Genomic DNA, 16,733 nt, shown 5'->3' on the forward strand with positions numbered 1-16,733 from the left:
ACCTTTGTTAATGACATTTATCTAGCATGTTATATTTACTATGTTTATTAAGAATCCATAAATCTCTCATTAAGTATCAGAGCATCATTAACATGAATGGATTTAATAAACTACAATTTCATTAGCCACATTTCAAAAGTATTTAGATAAGGACTTATCTTGAACTCTCTTATGTCTATTTGACCATTATAATATGAACTGAAAATATTAGAATTTCTTTTTTGAGGTGGAATGATAAGGGAAATTTGTTTCCAGGGTTCACTTCTTCCTGAAAATGTTTTTTTTTTCCTAATTTCACAATATTCTTCAGTCTGGTTTGAAACTTCTAGTTTAAAACCAGTTCCCTGATTTTGAGAAGAGAGGTCACTTTGAATTAAGTAGAATTTGACGTATATTCTTTATCAAAGAATTTGGTGAGAGTCATCTGTTTATCTTCTACAGCATTTTCTTCTATCATTTCTACTGTAAAACATTACTGCTAGAGCTGATAATTATTCTGTGTTTCTTAAAGTATGAGCATAAATCACATTATCTGGGCTAGAAAATGCAAACTTCTAACAATGGAAAGGAAGCTTATAAATGACCTGACAAACTGGTGATCTGGAATCTAAAACCTTTTCAGTTGAATTGAAATTAATTTTTGGCCCCTTTAAATTCTGTTAATTTTTTTATTATTTTTTTTTTATTTTAAGAATGATTATTTATCTTAACTGGGTTGAATAAATGTACACAGAAATGATCACATGCACATATATATGCAAAATGGAAAGTTATTTTGATGTGTTATGATTTTAACTGTAGATCTATAAAACCACATTTTTTACTTGGATGTGAGAATGCATAGTTTGAAGATTAAATGTACTTATTAATCATTGCTTTGATAGCAGCATTGTTTAGTTAAAATTCTTGATATTGTCATATAATTTATATAGTATTCTTTCCAAAGCTGTTAATTCACTTATAGCAGTTATCGTGACTATTGTTCTGGAGAAGGATTATCTTTCTTTCTTATATGATAAGCTACTTTAATGTTACTGAAATTTTTAAAAGCCATTCTTCTTTCATGTTCCTTCAAATTTTCCTAGCAAACTGGTCTGGGTGTGCAGAATAGCTAGGGAAGTTACTAAATTATTTATTCTTTTGATAGTTTTCAGCTAACATCTCCAAGATGCCATAATAAGAAACCAGAGAAGAAAATACATAATTCTTTGATGACTCAAGAGATTGTTTTGTTAAAAAAAAAATTGTAGAGGTGCCTGGGTGGCTCAGTCAGTTAAGTGTCTGCCTTCAGGTCAGGTCATGATCTTGGGGTCCTGGGATCGAGCCTGCATTGGGCTCCCTGCTTGGCGGGGAGCCTGTTCTCCCTCTCTCCCAAACAAACAAACAAATAAATAAATAAGTAAAATTTTTTAGAAATAAATAAATAAAATTTTTAAAAAATAAATAAATAATTGTAGCTTAATATTTGTGATTATTTTCTCTCGTAGGACTTAGTATATTCTAGTATATTAAGTTTTCCAAGCATGGTCCTATGTAAACACTTACTTCGATATGTAGATTTTATTAAATTTTTTGTAGACCAGTCATCCTAGTTAGCTCAGCAGCATAATTCATAAAAAGAAGGTGTAATCATATTCTTTATAATCCTTATAAAATTTTAGGGATGTATCATAAAGATAGTCCACAGTGTTCTGTGCTGTTCTTTTTTTTTTTTTTTAACATATAACGTATTATTTGTTTCAGGGGTACAGGTCTGTGATTCATCAGTCTTACACAATTCACAGTGTTCACCATAGCACATACCCTCCCCAGTGTCCATCACCCAGCCACCCCATCCCTCCCAACCCCCTCCACTCCAGCAACCTTCAGTTTGTTTCCTGAGATTAAGAGTCTCTTATGGTTTGTCTCCCTCTCTGGTTTTGTCTTGTTTCATTTTTCCCTCCCTTCCCCTATGATCCTCTGCCTTGTTTCTCAAAATCCTCATTATCAGTGAGATCATATGATACTTGTCTTTCTCTGATTGACTTATTTCACTTAGCATAATAGCCTGTAGTTCCACCCATGTCGTTGCAAATGGAAAGATTTCATTTTTTGATGGTTGTATAATATTTCATTGTATATATAGACACCACATCTTTTTTATTATCATTTTTTATTATGTTAATCAACATACATTACATCATTAGTTTTTGATGTAGTGTTCCATGATTCATTGTTTGCGTATAACACCCAGTGCTCCATGCAGTACGTGCTCTCTTTAATACCCTTCACCAGGCTAACCCATCCCCCCACACCCCTCCCCTCTAGAACCCTCAGTTTGTTTCTCAGAGTCCATAGTCTCTCATGGTTTGTCTCCCTCTCCGATATCCCCCCCTTCATATTTCCCTTCCTGCTATCTTCTTCTTTTTTTCTTTTTTTTTTTTTAACATATAATGTAGTATTTGTTTCGGAGGTACAGGTCTGTGATTCAGCAGTCTCCCACAATTCACAGTGCTCACTATAGCACATACCCTCCCCAATGTCTATCACCCAGCCACCCCATCCCTCCCACCCCCCACCACTCCAGCAACCCTTAGTTATTTCCTGAGATTAAGAATTCCTCGTGTCATTGAGTCATATGATACATGTCTTTCTCTCATTGACTTATTTCACTCAGCATAACACCCTTCAGTTCCATCCATGTTGTTGCAAAGATTTCATTTCTTTTGATGGCTGCATAATATTCCAGTGTGTGTGTGTGTGTGTGTGTGTGTGTGTGTGTGTGTGTGTGTGTGTGTATCACATCTTATTTATCCCCTTCATCTGTTGCTGGACATCTTGGCTCTTTCCATAGTTTGGCTCTTGTGGACATTGCTGCTATAAACATCGGGGTGCACGTACCCCTTGGGAATCCCTACATTTATATCTTTGGGGTAAATACCCAGTAGTGCAATTGCTGGATCATATGGTAGCTCTATTTTCAACTTTTTGAGGAACCTCCATACTGTTTTCCAGAGTGGCTGCACCAGCTTGCATTCCCACCAACAGTGTAGGAGGGTTCCCCTTTCTCTGCATCCCTGCCAACATCTGTCATTTCCTGACTTGTTAATTTTAGCCATTCTGACGGGTGTGAGGTGGTATCTCATTGAGGTTTTGATTTGGATTTCCCTGATGCCGAGCGGTGTTGAGCACTTTTTCATGTGTCTGTTGGCCATTTGGATGTCTTCTTTGGAAAAATGTCTGTTCATGTCTTCTGCCCATTTCTTGATTGGATTATTCGTTCTTTGGGTGTTGAGTTCTGTGCTGTTCTACAATAGAACACAGTACAAATGTTAATAGGTAACATTTTTTGAGCCCCTACTGTTTTGGAGCATTTAGTCCTCAAAATGAATCTTTGTGGTACTATTGTTTTTGTTTGTTTGTTTTTTCTCTTAAAGCCTTTACTTTGAGACATGATGGAAAAAATCTTACAGGTACCCATGGAAAAGTAAGACATGATCACAGTTTGTGGTACTATTGTTATTTTCATGGTACAGATAAGGAAACAGGGGCTTAGGTTAAGTAACTTCAGAGTCACACAACTAGTAGGACCTTCATCAAGGTCTGTCTTACTCTAAAACCACTGTAATGCACCTAACCATATGTGGAACATAAACAGGGCAGAGGACCTTAGGGGAAGGGAGGGAAAACAGAATGGAAGTCATCAGAGAGGGAGAAAAGCCATGAGAGACTCTTAACTCTAGGAAACAAACTAAGGGTTGTTGGAGGGGAGGCGGGTAGGGATGGGGTAACTGGGTGATGGACATTAAGGAGGGCATGTGATGTGATGAGCCCTGGGTGTTATATGAAGCTGGTAAAAAAATAAAGATCACTGTGATAAAAAAATAAAACCACCATAGTGTACCTAACCAGCAGTTTAAAAGGCACTGATTTAAATGATCTTTACAGTGATGGTAATGATGAATTCATCTAATTTATCCATCCTTACTAGAATGATGTATATCCCAGAGTAGTTTGGCTTTGGATAAAGGGCACGGTAATGTAACAAGTTTTCTTTGGAGACCTAGAAACTCTTTATACCTGTCTTAAAACAGCTGAGGATATTTGGCTCTAGATCACTGGCCAATACGGATAACTAAATCATGCCACCTCATAGTAAATTTGTTCCTAATAGGTTTTATTTTATTCTGTTAACTAACAGAAAGGAAGAATAATAAAAGCCTGGACTCCCAATTCTGGCTGCACTGCTTATTAGCTTTGGAACTTTTGAACAAAGTGCTTAACCTCTCTGAACTTCCATTTCCTTGTCTGTAAGAATACCTCCTTTTTCATGATTATTGTGAGTTGTAAATGAAATAGTTGTTAAATGGTAAACGCAGTGCCTTGAAGATAATGGGAGTAACATATACGATAATAGCTGTTTATAACTATATTGTCATTTTCATTATTCATGTTAGAACAAACAAGAGTAGGGAATGATTTTTTTAAACACTTGTTTTGCAAACTTGAGTCCTTTGGAAATAAACAGCCTGTTGATAAGCATTCAGACAGACTAATGTGCCCTACCCTTACATGAGAAACATCATAGTCATAGCAATCAGCCAGTTTGTTTTAATTTCAAAGAGTTCTATTATGAATATAAGGGTACATGTTTCTACTTTTAGATATGTCTGTGTACATATAACTATAGTTTTTGGGGAGAAGAGAGTATGTGTATGCATCTATTAAATCTAGACTAATTTAGCTTTTAGTGTTTTTGTTTGGTAGAAGTCTTATCCTCATTTCTTAGTTCATTGTCATCGTTGAATTGTGGAAGAAAATAATGTTATGTTTCCGTAATAGTACACTTATTTATTTCAAAGACCAAACTATTTTTGCAATTTTTTACAAGCCACTGAACATAAAACTTAATTTTTGCTTGAGGTGTTTTTCACCTTGTAAATGAGAAATAAGCAAAAACACAATCAGTCATCAGCACTAGTAAACAGAAAACATGATTTGCAGAATATGCTGCCCACTCTAATATCAGGCATATAAATAAAATCATTTTTATAAAAAGAAATTGAAGAGGGGAAAAAGAAAGCCGAAACTCATTGAGAAAACTTGCAGTTTCCTCCTTTCCACGCATGCTTTTAACAGCATTTCTTTTAAGCATTTTCTAAAAATTGAAGGTGTGCCTGAAAGGTGACAAAAAGTACCCTTTTAGAAATTTATTTTCCAAAACATAATTTTATTTCCTTTTTTTAATTTTTATTTTTATTTTAAGATTTTATTTATTTATCTGACAGAGAGCACAAGCAGAGGGAGAGGGAGGCAGAGAGAAAAGGGAACATTAGGCTCCCCGTTGAGCAGAGAGCCAGATGAAGTGGGGCTTGAAATGGGGCTCGATCCAGGACCCTGGGATCATGACCTGAGCCGAAGGCAGACACTTAACTGATTGAGCCACCCAGGAGCCCCTAATTTTATTTACTTTAATATATTCTTAGTTTGGTATGAGTATTTTCTAAAATGTTCTAAGTTCTTACTAATGCTAGGGAATGGCTGGTACAGGGTTGTAAGCAAGCTACTCAAGTTTGGGCCTATGTCATATAAAGGCCTGACCCACTACCTTGTAGGAAGTCTATGTTTAGAAGAATTTGAGGGTACATTTCTGGGCCAGACATCCAGAGATACTCAGGTTTGCAAGGTTTCCAAGTCTCTTTTCAACATTTTATCCTAGGGGTTCTGCTTCACTTAGTAAACTAGTAATTGTTGTAGTGTTACCATTTTATTCTACCTTCAAACCTTGCATCTAAAAGATCCGTAGTAGCATGATTTGGCAGGCAAAGTCTTTCCATTTCTTAATAAAGCCATTCACTACTTTCTTAATTTGTAAGAAAAGATTTCCAATAGTAGTTTCTCAGGTCTACTTAGTATATAAGCTTTGACAAAAATTCAATAGTCTGTAAATCCTCTGCCCAGAAGATATTCTCACCAAAGATTCTTGCCCCTTGAGTACATGAAGAAAATTAGCTGTTACTATTGAGAATGATGGAATGGAGAACTTTCTCAAAAAAACAATAGATGTTAACAGTAGAATAACTTGATAATAAGGCCAGGATTAGACACTTATTTTAACCAAAAAAACCTAGAATAAAATGTCCAAAATTTTTACAAAAACCTGTATTTTGAGTGTTTTCTTATATTAAAAGTGTTCATTCTTAATGAAAAACATGAATTTGGGAAAACAAAAAAACAAAAACAAATGCAGCAATTTGATTTTTGAAAAAGTAATTGTATTTTCCATTTACTCATATTTCAATTTCACAAGTGTTTTATTTTTCACCTCTCACTGATCTTTCACTTCTCACTGTAGCTGGCTACAAACAGAGTTTTGTTGTTTTCCCCTTCCTTTACCACCTTATTCTTTTTCCCCTTGGCTCTGATAAATAGTGATTTGTTTGTTCATTTATTCAAAAAATATTTATGAAGCAATTATGGTGTGTCAGAGAATGTGTCAGATGCTAGATATAAAATAGTGCCCTCACAGATTTGAATGTAGCAGAGAGGAGAAATAAGCTTTTACCTTAAATATGTGGTTATAGAAACAACCAAAATCACCATCAGTAGGGGATAGGTTAAATAGATTATGATGTTTCTGTAAAATGAATGTTTGTAGCTCTGTGTGTGTGTAACATTTTTAGAAAAATGCCTAAGACACTGCCAACAGTGATTGCCTCTACTGAGGGTCCATGGGGACTGGACTTGTTATTCATTATATATAATCTTGTACCTTAAAAAAGAAATAAACCTCTATTCACATACTATATTTTCAAAGAAACTTTATGTAAATAAGATTTAAGAAAAATTTGCAGTACAGTGAATAAGCAAATAAGCAATTACACTTTTGTCAAAAAAAAATCTGGAGGTAAAACCTTCAATTTTTAAAACAATCACTCATTACCTTAATTTGTATGTTTTGTCCAAAATGCCTTCTTTTAACAGGGGTGCTGTTGTCACATTTGAAGTAAGCAGGGACAACTATCAGCCTAGATTGTTCTGTCTTAGGCTGTTGGATGATGAAAGAATGGTCTAATTTACACTTTCTATTTCACTTGTCAAAATAAACTTGGTCACAGATTTTCTTGGAGAATTGACCCTGAGACCCCTTTTTAATGTTGATATTATAGTATCACAGAGCCGAATTTGGATACAGATTATCCCATGTGATTATTCTGTTAAAACTGATGTGGTTGCTTGACCCTTCTATTTCTTCTTGGGTTCCATTTCTAATTTCTGCACGTTAGGTAAAATGGGTAGGTATAATGACAAGAAGCAGTTCATATGAATAAAATGATATTTTCTCTCAATAGAGAGAAGGCCGGGCTCTTCCATCTAATTTGACAGACCCTTGGCAAAGCTTGACATTTGAATAAATGTAATTTTTTTGTGTGCTTTTGCTGGGAATATTTTAGTCCCATGAAATTCTAACTGAAAAAATATTGAGCATCTATGAGTTATTGAGTATAATGCCAATTTTCAGCCAGTTTAGTTCATATTTATAAATGGTCCAAATTTATGTTAGTCTTAGTGGTTTATTGATAGGGTGCCACTATTACAGATTCTCTTTATAAACTGTGTTCTTTCTTTTTTTGTTTTTAATTATTTTTATCATAGGAGCTCTTGTCCCATAACCAAAGTTTAGGTAGATGATGAATAACTATGTTGGTTAATCTCTTTTAAATAAAGGACAGGCGACTTGATATTTTTATAGCAGTATTCTAATATGCAGTGTTGCCTGATGCCAGAAGTTGAGAGTTAAATAGCATTAATGATGAGTATCTACCCAATTTTTATCTAGTTTTTTAAGAGATGTCTCTGTAATTAAAGAGTATTTTTAATACATACATGAAGCTCAGAAAATAATGTAATTCCATGTCCCTGTCACTCCCATTGAATAAGTGTTGACATTTTGCTTCAGATTGTTAGAAAAAATTCAGATATTACTCCCTTCCTCAGTCCCATTTTCATTCCTCCCTTCCCAGAGGTATCACTATTCTGAGTGTCATATATACCTTCTGTCCATACTTTTATTCTTATATTATGTATATATGTATGAAAGCATGTTGTTTTATGTGTTTTAAAGATTTATATGAATGTGTCATACTACATATGTATGACACATGTATCAATATTCTGTGACTTCTTTCATTCAACATTGTGATACTTGTGCAGGATTTTGCCTAAGTCATACTTGGAGATAGACCCATTACTCTATTGATAAATAGAAAATATCTCCTTGTGCTAAAGTCTCTCTAAGGTGATTTCCTGGAAGGACATATGCTCAGTCTTATTATATGGGCATCCTTGACTTTGAAGTAATTTCACGGTTATTTTATAAATGGATTGTTCTACTTTTACCTCTCTACCTTTATTATATGTTATGGGCTGAATTGTCTCCCCCCTGGCCCTCAGATTTGTATGTTGAAGCCCTATCCCCCAGTAGCTCAGAACATGATTAAATTTAGAGTAGGGCTTTTAAAGAGGTTATTAGTTAAAATGAAGCCATTAGGAATGTCCCTAAAACAATCTAACTGGTGTCCTTATAAGAAGAGGATGCTTGGATACACAAAAGAGACCTCAGGGAGTCACTCACACAGAAGAAAGACCATGTGAACACACATGAGAAGGTGGCTATCTACAAGCCGAAGAGAAAGGCCTCAGAGGAAACCAAACCTTGATTTTGGACTTTAACCTTCATAACTGTGGGAAAATAAGTTTCTATTCTTTAAGCCATCAGTTTATGGTATTTTGTTATGGCAGCCCTAGCAAACTAATAGAGTAATTCCAAATACTGCCCTATATCCTCACCACCATTCAGTATCATACCTTTTAATTGTTGTCAGTCTAATAGGTGAGAAATGATATATCTGTTTTAATTTGAATATCCTAGTTAGTAGAATTTTAGAGTTGATCACTTCTCAGGAGTATTAATCAGTGAAGTCCTTTTCTATGAACTGCTAGTTCATATACTTTGCACATTTTTCTGTTACTTTTTTTCTTTATATAATCTAGATTAATAATTAGGTATTTTCCATTCTCTTCTGTACATCTGTGACTTGCATATAAACTGTATTGCATAGAAATTCCTATTCAGGGCAGTCAGATTATCAATCTTTCTTTTTATGGTTTGGACTTTTAAAATCTTTTGGGTTTTTTTTTAAGATTTTATTTATTAGACAGAGAGAGTGAACTCGTGTGTGTGTGCATGGGGGGGCGGCGGGAGTAGTAGAGGCAGAGGGAGAGGGAGAAGCACACTCCCCGCTGAGCAGGGATTTCCCTGGGATCATGACCTGAACCTGAACTGAATGCAGACGCTTAACTGACTGAGCCACCCAGGTGCCCCTGGACTTTTAAAATCTTATTTTTTAAATTCTTCTTTTTCCCAATATCTTGAAGAATGTAAAATTTCTTCTAAAATGTTAAAGTTTTAATTGTCAGATTATTTTTCACATTTTCCAAGTAGGAAGCCAGATATCTCAGTGATCATTTATTGAATAATTTATCTTCTCCCCAGTAATTTAGAATGATACCTCTGTCATACATGCTGGGATCTATTTCTAGGTACTTTATTCTGTTCCATTAGTCTGTTTATCTGACCTAATGCCGATACCACACTGTTTTAATGTATTATTATTTTGCAAAATTATCTAGTCTCTTTGAGGCCTTTGGTTTTTCATATGAATTTTAGGATTACCTTGTCAAATTCAATTAAAATTTTGGTAATTTTTTATTAGAATTGCATCTAATATGTAGGTCAATTTGGAGGACAATTACTTCTTCAGAAAATACATGGGTTTTTTTCCCCCATACAAATCATGTTGCTCTTTTGTTAGATTTATTCCTTAGTACTTGATTATTTTTTAGTTACTATTTTAAATGTGATATTTTTTAAAGATACATTTTGCAATTTGTGCTTATTGTTGTTTAGGAACATTAAACTAATTTTTATACCTTAATATTGTATCTAACAATTCCCCTAAACTCTTTTAGTATAATTAATTTGTAGATTATTTTGGATTTTCTACATTAAAGATCATATCATCTGTGAATAACACACCGGTTTCTTCCTTTTCTTTGCTTGTCTTCCTTCTTACTACCTTGGCTAAGACTTCAGCACAGTGGTAAATAGAAGCAGGGAAGGGCAGACATTCCTTCTTTTGTTCTTAACTTTAAAAGCAATACTTTTGATGATTTGATCCCTGGAATGTGATATTTACTATGAATTTATGATAGATACACCTTAATCAAGTTAAGGAATTTACCATTCCTTGTTGTTAAGAATTTTATAATGATGGGTATTTTTTTTAAAGATTTTATTTATTTGTTTGACAGAGAGAGAGGGAACACAAGCAGGAGGAGCAGGAGAGGGAGAAGCAGCCTTCCCACTGAGCAGGGAGCCCGATGCGGGGGCTTGATTCCAGGACCCTGGGATCATGACCTGAGCTGAAGGCAGATGCTTAACGACTGAGCCACCCAGGTGCCCCTATAATGATGGGTATTAAGGAGGGCATGTTTTATAATGAGCACTGGGTGTTATACGCAAACAATGAATCATGGAACACTACATCAAAAACTAATGATGTACTGTATGGTGACTAACATAACAATAAAAAAATTTTTTTATAATGAGTAAATTTTAAAATTTGTCACTTTTTTTCCTGTTTCTATTGAGCTTGTAATTTTATTTCTTTCCTTTAATTTGTTAATGCAATGAATTTACATGAATAGCTTTTCTAATAATAAATCAATTTGTTATTCTTGGATACAGTATGAGTAGTCATGATGTAATTTTAAATACATTGCTGTATTTGTTAATATAACACTTCAGATTTTGAAAATAAGATTTAAATTGAATTGGCTTTTTTATTTTCCTTGATATTTATACTCCTTTTATATCAACCTTATACTAGTCTCAGGAATGGAATTTTAGAGGATCCTTTCAATATAATCCATAGAAAACTTCAATTCAGATAACTGTTTTATAAAGATTTTTATAACTCATACATAAAAATGCCTAGGGGTGCCTGGGTGGCTCAGTAGGTTAAGTGTCTGCCTTCGGCTCAGGTTGTGATCCCAGCATACTGGGATCAAGTCTGGCATCAGACTCCCTGCTCTGTGGGGAACCTGCTTCTCCCTCTGCCTCTGCCTCTCTCTCTGTCTCTCATAAATAAATAAATAAAATCTTTACAATCAATCAATCAATCAATCAATAAATAAATAAATACGCCTGGACCTAGAATTTTTTTAATTCAATAGATTTTGACTAGTGATTCAATTTCTGTTTCTTTTTAAATACATTTGGTAATTTAATTTCTTCTAGAAATTATTTACTTTTTACATGTTTTTAAGTTAAGTGCCTGAATATGTTTATAGTATTTTGTGATGAATTTTAACATTACTGATCTGTGTTTATAATTTTCTTTTCATTCCTAATATTATTTTTGCCTAGGTTCTTTCTCATAATTAAGATCTTTATTGTTCCACCATTCATGGCCTAATTGTTGAAAGTGTTTAGAAAGGCAACCTGTTTTAAATCAATTATTAAATATATTTCTGATGATAAAAGTTTAATTTTTCTGAGAACGCTATATAATCATTCCACTTAGGCTACAAATTCACTGTTTTTTCATATTCTGACTAGAAAGTAAGAATGTACTGCTTTTCATATTTTTGGGCAGATCCACTGAATTCCTTGAAGAGTGGGGCTTATGTTTGGGTATTAGTAGGGCAACTTCATGTTTTAGTAAAGATTTTTGTCAAATGTTTTATTCAGGAGAATTTTAAAACTTTTGAAGTATACAGCAAATCTCAGAAAAACCTAACCTGTAGGCATTTTTACTTTTTTTTTCCCAAGTTTTTATTAAATTCCAGTTAGGTAACATACAATAAAATATTAGTTTCAGAAGAATTTAGTGATTCAACACTTACATACAAACCCCATTGCTCCTCATGATAAGTGCACTCCTTAATCCCCATCACCTACTTCACCCATCCCCCACCCGCCTCCCCTCTGGTAACCATCAGTTTGTTCTCTATATAGTTAAGAGTCTGTTTCTAGGCATTTTAAAAGGCACTTTAAATATGGAATGAGGATCATCTGCAGGAAGCCCAGTTTCATATTTAGGATGTCAGCTATAAGCAGTGAACCAGGATAGCACACAGTCTATCAGCAAAGTCCAATTTATCCATTTTTTTTTCTTTTACAAATCTTGCTTTTGTGTCATATCTAAGAAAACTTTGCCTAACTGAGGATCACAAAGGAATTTCTTATTTTCTTCCAGAAGTTTGATTGTTGTAAAAGCTGTCCTTTTTCTAGTATATTGCCTTTGTGACTGAAAAATCACCTTCACATGTACGTGTAGAAAGGTGGAAATACTGCCATTTGTTAGGGCTGAATAATATACCAGTGTGTGTGTGTGTGTGTGTGTGTGTGTGTGTGTGTGTGTGTACACCCAATGCCAAGACACACACTCACCATATATACCATATATTCTTTATCTGTTCATCCTTCAACAGACAGGTTTTTCCCATGCCTTGGGTATTGTGAATAATGATGCATTGAACATGGAAATGCACACGTTTCTTTGAGATACTGATTTTATTTCCTTTGGATATATACCCAGTAGGATTACTGGATCATATGGTAGTCCTGTTTTTAAATTTGTAAGGAATGTCCATACTGTTTTCCATAGAGACTGAATCAATTTACATTCCTGCCAACAGTGTGAAAGTTTCCCTTTTCTCCACATCCTTACTAGCACTTGTTATTTCTTGTCCATTTGATGACAACCATTCTAACAGGTGTGAGGTCGTATCTCGTTGTGGTTTTCATTTGCATTTTCGTGATGATTAGTGGTGTTGATCATCTTGCATGTACCTTTGCAAATGTTAGCCATTTATATGTTGACTTTGGAAAAATGTATATTCCAATCCTTTACTAATTTTTTAATCAGATGATGTTTTTTTTTTTCAGTTTACAGTTTTTGCTACTGAGTTGCATGAGTATTTTATAGATATTTGATATTAGCCTCTTATCAGATATATGGTTTGCAAATATTTCCTCCCATTCAATAGATTCCTTTTTCATTCTGTTGATCATTTTGTTTGCTGTACAAAAGCTTTTTAATTTGATGTAGTCCCAGTTGTTGGTTTTTGCTTTTGTTGCTTATGCTTTTGCTATCATATCCAAAAAATCATTGCTAAGACCAGTATCAAGTTTTAACTTTTGTTTCCTTCTAGAGTTTTATGGTTTCAGGTCTTTTATTTAAGTTTTTAATCCATTTTGAGTTAAACTTTATGAATGGTGGTAAGATAGGGGTCCAATTTCATTCTTTTGCATATGGTTATCCAGTTTTCCCAGCATCATTTCTTGAAGAGAACTATCCTTTCCCCATTGAGTATTCCTGGCTCCCTTGTTAAATATTAGCTGACTGCATGTGCAAGGCATTATTCCTGAGCTCTTGATTCTGTTCCATTGGTCTGTATATCTGTTTTTTTTTTTTAAAGATTTTATTTATTTATTTGATACAGAGAGAGAGACAGACAGACAGACAGAGAGCAAGCACAAGCCAGGGGAACAGCAGGCAGGGGAGAAGCAGGCTCCCTGCTGAGCAAGAAGCCCAATGTGGGGCTTGATCCCAGGACCCTGGGATCATGACCTGAGCCGAAGACAACTGTTTAACCGACTGAGCCACCCACGCACCCCTGTATATCTGTTTTTTTATGCCATGCCATACTGCTTTATATTCTACAGCTTTGTAATAGTGTTTGAAATGAGGAAGTGTGATGCCTCCAACTTTGTTCTTTCTTAGTATTGCTTTGTCTGAATAGTGTCTTTTGTGTTTCCATACAAATTTTAGGGTTTTTTTTTTTTTATTTCTCTGAAAAATGTCATTAGAATTATGGCAGGGATTGTGTTGAATCAATACATAGCTTGGGTAGTATGGATATTTTACAATGTTAATTTTTCTGATTTAAGAACATGAGTATTTTTCTATTTAGATCCTCTTTTATCAAAGTCTTATAATTTTCAGTGTACAAGTCTTTCACCTCCCTTTTATTCCTAAGTATTTTATTTTTTTTGGTACTATTGTGAATGGATTTTTAAAAATTTCTTTTTCAGATGTTTCATTATTAGTGTATAGAAATATAATTGATTTTTATGTTTCTTTTGTAACTTGCTACTTCACTGAATTTACTGATTAGTTCTAACAGTTTTTTTGGTGGACTCTTTAGGATGTTTTATATACAAGGTTATATCATCTGCAAACAGTTCTACTTTTTCCTTTCTGAATTGGGTGCTTTTTATTTTATTTTATTTTTTTGCCTGATTGTTCTGGCTGTGAGTTCCAGTACTGTGTTTAACAGGAGTAGTGAGAGTGGGCTCTTTAGTGTTGTCCTGATCGTAAAAGGAAAAGCTTTCAACCTTTTCGCATTGAGTATGTTGGCTGTAGGCTTGTCATATATGGCCTCTTATGTAGAGGTACATTCCTTCTATACCCACTGTGTTGAGAAATCTTACCATGAAAGAATGTTGAATTTTATCAAATGCTTTTTCAGAATCCATTGAGATAATCATATGATTATTATAGTTTGTCCTATTAATGTGATATATCAGGTTTAATCACATATATTGAACCGTCCTTGCATCCTAGGAATGAATCCCACTTGATCATGGTATATGATCCTTTTAATGTGCTGTTTTGGTGTGCTAGTATTTTGTTGAGAATTTTTTCATCTGCGTACTTCAGGGATATTGGCTTGTAGTTTTCTTTCCTTGTAGTGTCCTTATCTGGCTCTGGTAGCAGGATAATGCTGATCTTGCAAAATGAATTTGGAAGTGTTCCCTTCAGTTTTCTGGAAGAGTTTGAAAAGGATTATCATTAATTTTTTTTTTTAATGTTTTGTAGAATTTGCCCTTAAAACCATCTGGTACTGAACTTTTCTTTGTTGGGAGATTTTTGGTTGCTTGCTCAATCTTCTTACTCATTATTAGTGTATTCAGATTTTTTTATTTCTTGATAGATTGTATGTTTTTAGGAATTTACTCATTTCTCCTAGGCAGTCCAGTTTGTTGGCACATAATTATTCCTAACAGTCTCTTAAAATTCTTTGAATTTCTGTGGTACCAGTTGTAATGTCTTCTCTTTCATCTCTAATTGTTTTTAAGGTTTCAAATGTACTTTATTTCTTCAGTCATGCCATATTTTAATGGGTCCACAGTACTTTTACTTGGCATCAATTATGAGTTGGTTTTGAAGCAATTCAGTATTACACCAGCTGGGATGATTACTGATCTCTCCATTCCTTTGGGTTGACTCTGCCAACAGGAGACAGGTTCCATTCTATTCCAATTTGTGTTGCTGTATATGTCCATACAGCAACACAAAAAGTGGCTCTACTAGCTAATATAGCATTGCCGTATTTGTCAGAGAAATCAGGTGTCCCTTTCTGGTGGCTCTATCTTGCCATTGTTTGCTGAGTGCTTTGAACTTGGAGACAACTTAGAGCATTTTTGGCCATGGGAAACATCATGAAGCTGAAGACAAAATGGTGGCAACTGCAGCTATTGGTTAGCTACAATAGCTAAGTCCCATTGCAAAGAGCCCTGAAAAACCTCTAATTTTTTTTGTCTTTTTTTTCTTGGTAAATCTAGCTAAAGGTTTGTCAGTTTTGCTTAGCTTTTCAAAAAACCAACTTTTAGTTTCATTAAGCTGTCCTATTGTTTTCCTTTTCTCCATTTCATTTTCTTTCTGCTCATATTTTTGTTATTTCCTTCCTTCTGCTTATTTGGAATTAGTTTGTTTTTCCATGTCCTTAAAATATAAATTTAGATTGTTTATTTGAATGTCTCATTTCTTAATATAAGTATTATCACTATCAACTTCTGTCTTAGATCTGCTTTTCTGTATCCCCTATGTTTTGGTATGTTGGTTTTCCATTTTCATTTGTTTCAAGATATTTTTTTATTTCCTTTTTGTTTTTTTTTCTTTGGCCCATTTTTTGCTCAGTAGTGTGGTTTTTTATTTCTACATTATTTGTGGATTTTCCATTTTTTTCTCCTGTTACCTAGTTCTAGTTTCATACCATTTGGTCAGGAAAGATACTTGGAATGATTTCAGTCTTCTAAATTTGCTAAGACATTTCTTGTGACCTAAAATATGATCTGTCCTGGAGAATGTTCCATATGTGCTTGAATGCGTATGATGCTGCTGTTGGTTGGAATGTTCTGTATGTGCCTATGAGGTCAATTTTGTCTAAAGTATAGTTTAAATCCAGTATTTCCTTATTAATTTTATGTTTGGATGATCAATCCATTGTTGGATGTGGGGTCCCCACAGTAGTAGTAGAGCCTGCTATTGTTGTCTGTTTCTCCCTTCAGATCTGATAATAGTTGCTTAATATATTTAAGTGCTCTAATGTTAGGTACATATATGTTTACAATTGATATATACTCTTGGATGACTGACGTCTTTATCATTCTATAATGAACTTCTTTGTCTTTTGTTAACAGTTTTTTGACTTAAAGTCTATTTTTTTCTGGTTGTATAGTTACTCCTGCTCTCTTTTGGTTACCATTTTCATGGAATATCATTTTTCATCCTTTTACTGGAAGCCTATATGTGTCCTTAAAGCTGATGTAAATATTACAAGCAGCATATACTTAGATCTTATACTAGATCTTTTTTTTTAATCCATTTAGCCACTCTATT

General features: G+C 34.2%; 1 protein-coding gene and 1 pseudogene across 19 annotated transcripts in view; one reads left to right on the top strand and one right to left on the bottom strand.

The window, feature by feature from the left end:
- FUT8 (fucosyltransferase 8) overlaps nucleotides 1–16,733 on the top strand; it is a 346,719-nt gene that overhangs the window by 213,617 nt on the left and 116,369 nt on the right. The window lies entirely within an intron of this gene.
- On the bottom strand, nucleotides 15,310–15,555 carry LOC112822292 (cytochrome c oxidase subunit 7B, mitochondrial pseudogene; annotated as a pseudogene).

Source organism: Callorhinus ursinus, unplaced genomic scaffold (genome assembly GCF_003265705.2).
Source record: "Callorhinus ursinus isolate GAN/ISIS: 27379988/994484 unplaced genomic scaffold, GSC_fseal_2.0 scaffold8, whole genome shotgun sequence".
In the NCBI taxonomy this organism is placed as follows: Eukaryota; Metazoa; Chordata; class Mammalia; order Carnivora; family Otariidae; genus Callorhinus; species Callorhinus ursinus.